Source organism: Myzus persicae, unplaced genomic scaffold, assembly GCF_001856785.1.
Source record: "Myzus persicae strain clone G006 unplaced genomic scaffold, MPER_G0061.0, whole genome shotgun sequence".
NCBI classification, from domain to species: Eukaryota; Metazoa; Arthropoda; class Insecta; order Hemiptera; family Aphididae; genus Myzus; species Myzus persicae.
This window is the reverse complement of record NW_019104286.1, coordinates 1-7,066: the sequence shown is the minus strand read 5'-3', so window position 1 is coordinate 7,066 and position 7,066 is coordinate 1. Positions and strand designations below refer to the sequence as shown.

Sequence of the window (7,066 nt, the reverse complement as noted above, 5' to 3'; positions counted from 1 at the left end):
AAATTGAACAATAATACATTTTTAGCTACAAGATTATCGGCAAATTTTAATTGTATTGAAAAAAATAGTACAGAAATCTTTTAAGAAATTATAAAATATCCAAAAAATGTAAAATTAATAGAAATACCACAATTATAAATTATCGTTTATCGTACAAAATAAGAAAATATTAATATAAAAAAAATTCATGTATAGTAAATATTATTCATGTGTGTGGCCTTTCAATGGCTATCAATTTATAATTTACAAACATCTTTTAATGGAACAATCAAAAACTGTAAAACTAATAGAAAATCAATTAAGATATAATACAATATAAGAAAACTGTTATACAATATATGAAAAAAAATCTTGAATGCTAAAAAATGTTACAATGTGTCCTCTTTATAGCTACTGCTCCTGCTAAAGTCTGTGCAACAGGCATCGATGTTGTGACTATGCTCCATTTATTGGTGTTAGGGCAGTAACATTCTACAGAATCCAAAGAACAAAATTCATTATATCCACCAAAGACATACAATAAACCATTTAATACAACGACTCCTATATTTAAAAATAAATTTGAATTCAATATATTTTAAAAAAAAATTTTTCATGAAATAATTTTGAATTATTCAATAAGAAATTACCGGCACGACTTCTAGGAAAATGCATGTCCGCAATAGAAGTCCAAACTCCTGTACTTGGTCTATATGCTTCAACACTTCTCAGCGACTCTGATACTTTAAGTCCGCCTACAGCATATAGTACACCATCTAAAACCCCAACTCTAACACCTCTGCGTTGTACACTCATTTCTGCAACTGGTGTCCATATATCAAGACTGGGATGATAACATTCAACTGTATTTAAACTGTTAGCTGATTTACTATTACATCCACCTACCTACAAAATTGATAAAATAAAAATTGCAAAATAAAAACACCACACTAGAAAAAAAAATCCCGGAATACAATATTACTGTACAGCGTTTTCATTAAAAGCGATTGAGTACATATTTATGAAAAGTTTGATAAATACAATCTTATTATTTTTAATTACAAAATGTATTTACTAATATTATTATTATTATTATTATTATTAGTAAATCATATTATATATGAAATTAAGTTAAAAGTAGAGTTTTTTACATAAGTTAGAAAAGAATTGAAAATTAAAAATCAATCTTGGTCAAGAACCTTTAAATATTTAATTAAAATTTTAAAATTAAGCTATATCTAATGTTCAAAAAATAACTATTCAATGCAGTTTAATTACTTTAATGTCTTTTGAATTATAATTTTCAAATATTAATAATGTATAAGTTTGTAATACAAATTCAATCGAGTTTTGATACCTTTTACATCATAGGCAAATTAATCAATTAATGAAAATAAATAAATTTCTGATAAAACCTTTAAATCGTTGAATTGAGAAGGTATATACAGATATATTAGAAATTTAAAATCATAAAATAAAATATTACTTTACCGCATATAAAAGATTATTCAGCACTCCGATCCCAAAATCAGCTCTTCCAGTAGACATACTAGATATCATACGCCATACTTGAATACTATTGTCAAAAACTTCAGCACTATTCAAGAAACCATCAATTTCATTCATCCCCCCGACCTTAAATAAAAAAATAAAAGTCCCTTATATAAACTCTATGATGAATAAACTAATAAATGATAATTCAATATAACTTACGGCATAAAGATAGTTATTTATCACACCAACTCCTAAATATCCTCGTTTAGTTAACATTCTAACACTTGTATTCCAACAAGGTGATTTTGAAGATAAATTAAGTACATGAATGGACCTAAGGCTTCTTCCACCCACTGTAAACAGTAAGTTATCATTCATTGCTACTAAACAAGCTTTATAACGGTATGTTAACATTTCTGGTCCATAATGCCATAGGTTCAGTTTTGGGTCGTACCATTGTTTAGGATTCAATAATCTTCTATTCCTGAATTCACCAACAACTAAAATAACCTGTTACAATTAAATTGTTTAATATATTGAAACGATTAATTTACTATAACAGAATCATACTCTACTGCCATGTCTAGGTTTATTTCGGATGTTTTGTGGAATAAGATCATCTGACGTATGTCCCAGAAAATGTAATGCTTCAATAATATAATCTTTACCTTAAAATCATTCATAAATATAATTTTAAAATATAAATTAATTCACAAAAAAAGACAGTCTAAGAAAAAACTTACATTTAAGACAATTCTCAATGAGAGGTTCTTTCATAACTTTTCCTGATATGTAATGTTTCGATATTAATGGCAAACGTACGTGTCCCATTAGTAGGGGTAATTCACATTGTCTAGAAACTAATTCATGTTTTACCCAACGAATAACTCATTCAAATACCTAAATTATAAAATATATACTATTAAATTTAATAGACTACATATATGAAAGAAGGTTACTGCATTTTTCCTTCCCCAATACTTAAACAATAATCAATTTCTCAGTTTGCCTACTTTTTCTTCAGACGTAACTACAACTTCATCATCGGAGATTAGCTTAACCACTTGTTCGAATGATAAGGATAGGAATTCATCACAATTAATGACTTCTCTAAAAAATAAAACAGGAATATTAACAATAAAACAAATAATTTTTTTCTTGGACTTAAATAGTAAATTTATTTCATACATAAAGTGATGTTGAATATATAATTCCGAAGTTGTAAACAATTTGGTACAGTTATATAAATCTGCCAATGCGTTTGTATCGATACAATTTGCAGGGCTAAGTTTTGACTGTAAAAAATCACAACACGCCCCTTTTACTTCTTGTAATTGTAAGAAATTTGCAGCTGGTAACAAATTCTTGAGAAATAAATAAAAAACTATATAATTAATTTTGTTTTTTGTAATAAAATCAAACTTTATCTCTTATTACCTTTACGTTTTGTGCAGTGACTATGATTTCCCCAGAATAAATAAAATTCACTAAGAGCTTTAAAGCGGTTGAATCTATTTTACCCATGACTACAAGATCATGATTCCTCTCAGCAAAATTTGTGAACATTGCATGGAAATATGGGCAAGCCGATGCTAAAACTACTTTATGTGCGAGTACTATTTGTTTATCGTCTGTTTCAAGTTTAATATCACAAAGATCATTATTTCTAAAAACAAAAATGTGTCAGGTGCTTATATTTATCAAGCAATTTAATTCAATTAACACTTACTCGAGCAGAGATTGTATTTTAGATGTCATTGAAGGTGATTTATAGAAGTATTCTTCTTGTTCACACATTCTGGATTCTTTTATTTGAGCTGTATACTGAATATTGAGTTAAGGATTTTAGGCTTTAAAACTAAAACAGTGCATTTCAAAATCAATTATATGTATTATGTAATGATAAATATCAATAATAATTCTTTATGAATCCTAGATTAATATGAAATTTTTTTATAATAACAATCAAAATTCAACAACAACCGGCAAGCCAATAATATTATTCATTCGCGTGGTATTTTGCCTTGGGGTGAAATTGGGAAAGTGGACTGATCCATCTCAAGTAGACATAATAAGAAATTCAAATCAGTTCTAAAATGTATTATCGAATTACTAGGTCCATAAGTATGATAGACAAAAGTTTGGCATGTTTTGGCTAAAATAACTGTCCGCCACAAATCCTCTTTATAAACAAGTTTCATTCTGTTAGCGGTTGTATTTCGAAGACAGTGAAATACCTTACCTTGGCACACAGCTAAAGTTATTCGGATCAGGAAAAATAAAACTGAAAAACTGTAACTGCTTGTCAATAGTATAATTTAAACATTAAGTATAAGCACGGACACAATATGATTATGAACGGCGGTCACCACGAGGGTTAGCGACAGCTGACAGAGGACGCGGTGGCAAACGCGGTGTTAACGGTGACCAGTTGCTTAGAAAAACTGACTGCTGATTCAACGCGCAACGCCGCCACTGACGGGGTGACGGAAGCAGAGTTATGGGCCCAGGGCACAGTGTGACCAATCTGGGTCATACGGTGCCGCTGCCCTAACAATAATTTACAACTGGATTTTATATTTTTTTTTGGTTCATAAGGTTTTTACTCAATCTGTTACATAAAAAAAAAGAACAATAAGAACAATATATGGTAAATAATATAGATAAAATAAATAAAAATAAAAAGGCAGGTTAGACAGACCGTAGAAGCCTTCCATCGGAGGTTCTTTACGACCAGGGGTACGACACTCCGTGAATTGGTCGGATCGGGAGATTGTGGCCTTGAAAATTTACAAAAGTAAACGAAATCTGAATAATGAATGCTGAATGGTAAACAAGCCGACCCCGCGCAGCGTACCTAGCCTACTTGGCAGTAAACGTTTACATAATACCACTTTGGGTCTAACATCATATTGGTAAACGTTTCCGTGGTTTTCGGAGGTTCCGATCATAGGTGAACAAGACCCCAATCAGCTGATCGAGTGACTTCTATATTGTTCTATGTTACGACGCAGGGAAAATGTTGTTAGGTTAGCAGGTCACGACACCACTGTCCACAGATATATAAAAATACTAGAAAGACGAATTGGAAATGATTTTGAAGTCCAAAGAATGGCTGAAATTCTCTTATCTAAGAGGTAAATGTTTACATTTTCACAACACTGATATATGATATTTTGTAAACATTCACCTCTTAGATAAGAGAATCGCGGCCATTTTGTAGGCTTCATAATTTTCACATTGTAGGAATAGGGAGTCGTCTATCTAGAATTTTTATATATCCGTGCCACTGTCTCTTGAATCGTTCATAGTACGGCCAGCGAAAAGTGAGCCGCGATACCAATGCTGGCCGAATTTCATCAGGGCTTCCACAATTTTTTGCCGCGTTAATTCATTTCATATCTGTTGTTATACGTATATTATTTAATCTCCTTTATATTTTGATAAATACGTATTTTGAAGAAATAAAATTTATATTTTTATAGTACATGTAATTTATTTATACAAATTATTAAATATAAAATATAAATAATATATGCAACAATTAATAAATAAAAATAATTAAGTTTTTACAATATTAATTGTCATCGTCACTTGAACTGTCATCGGGATTTATGGTTAGAATGATGGGTTCCAAAATTTCGTCATTTAGCCTTTCCTTCACCAAGTCTTCGTCTTGAATTTTTGTGCAATGATCACCGCATTTTGCCCAATTTTCTTTTGTCACCGCGTCTAAGGCATCATTGACCAACACTTCTACGTCTGCAATTTTGAAGTAATGATTTTTTCAGCGACTTCTCCCTTAACTTTTACCCAAATCATTTCAATAGGGTTATACTGGCAGTGATATGGTGGCAGTCTCACCACTTCATGACCCATTTGTAAAGCTATCTCGTCTAATTTATATTTTTTTCTTTTGGCCTCGACAGTCTTACTTTTTCTCGTAGTTCGCTCAATGTTTCTTCGGGAGAAAATGGTATTGATTTTTCTTGTAGCCATTTTTGAACTTCTGTCTTTCTAGTATTAGACTTAGGGTAATCTTCAGCTAACATTGAATGATACGAGGCATTGTCCATGACTATAATACACGGCTCTTCCAAATTACTCAACATATCAATGAACCATTTTTCGAACACTATGGGGTTCATCTATGAATGATAGTCTACCAAACTACACGACTTGCGCCGAAATACCAGTTTGGAATTTTGAACAAAACCAAATGACGGTGACCCGGCATGGCACACAATGAGCAGTGTTGCCAGATATTATTTTGGAAAAAATCCAACAGTACAATAAAAAAAGGCCAGAATTCGGCTAAATAACAAAATTCAAGATTTCATGATAATTGATAAGTAAAAACCATGATAAATAATATTAATAATAAAGTTTTGAAGTTTGGTAGAATATATATTAGCAAAAAATTATTTAAATAAATAAACAAAACAAAAATGAAGGGCGACAAGTCATAACGTGGTATTGCCAAAATTACAGTTCTTCATAAAAACGGTTTTTATGTTTTGTCTTATAGCTCTTAAAATTTTGCATTTTACTGTTTTATTTTTGTCTTTAAGAGTAAAACATACGGAATTGTACTTATTTATGAAAGAAAATTGATCTATATTTACATTTTAAATGGTTTTTTTCGTCAAAATTAAAAATCACTTTTAGCAAAACGTGTTATTTCCGGAAATAACACGTTTAGACAGAATTGTTGGAAATATTGCGTTTTGATAAAACGTTATTTTAATAATAAATTATTGAAATCTGAAAAATGTAAAAAAAAATAATTGCAAAAAGTACTCATTGATCTATATGCTGATAAATAGGTAAGTAGATTAATACGATTATATTATATACATTTTTTGTAATAAACTAACTGCATTCAATTAAAATTTAAAACACTTTAATAGTTTAATCTTTAAACTTCAACCTTTATATTTTTTTTAACAATATATTATTGTATACATAATAACATATAAATATATAATATTATAAAACAAAATAAAAAATAAATGACTATCATAATAAAATAATAAATTAAATTTCTTATTTTAATAAGATGTATCTTCTGAATAAATGCAAGCACCTTCTTCGTTAAGAGCTGAGTCTTCAATCAAATCAAATTCATTTGATTTAAAAATGTCTTCATAAAATGAAGTGGTTGTTGGTACTGTGAAAAAACGCATCAAATTTTTTATATCCTTTTGTTTTGGGGGTTTCACATGGTTTTGTTTTTTAAGGATTTCCAATGTTCCCAATGATTCAATTCTTGAATTTTTTTTTATAATTTTAAAATAAACATAATCGTCAGTATAGTTTTGTGAAATACCAATGGTTTTTTTGCCTTTTTCGTACAACAACATCTTTTGTTCAGTTAGTTTAAATCCTTTTGGATTTATAATGGACTTACATGCTTCTTTTATATTATACACTTTAAAATCATTTTCATAGGTTTTTACCTGGCAAAATTGTTTGAAAATATCATGGTATTGCGTAGGACACACAATTATTTCTTTTTTGCGAAGAACTTTCTCTATCCTACCAAATACCTGATCTGCAGCCATATAACTGTGTCCTCTGACAGGAAAAATGT

The 7,066-nt window shown here is 29.7% G+C and overlaps 1 pseudogene; it reads right to left on the bottom strand.

Moving 5' to 3' along the window:
• Positions 1-204: 204 nt before the first annotated feature.
• LOC111040881 lies at positions 205-3,903 on the bottom strand (annotated as a pseudogene).
• Positions 3,904-7,066: the final 3,163 nt, after the last annotated feature.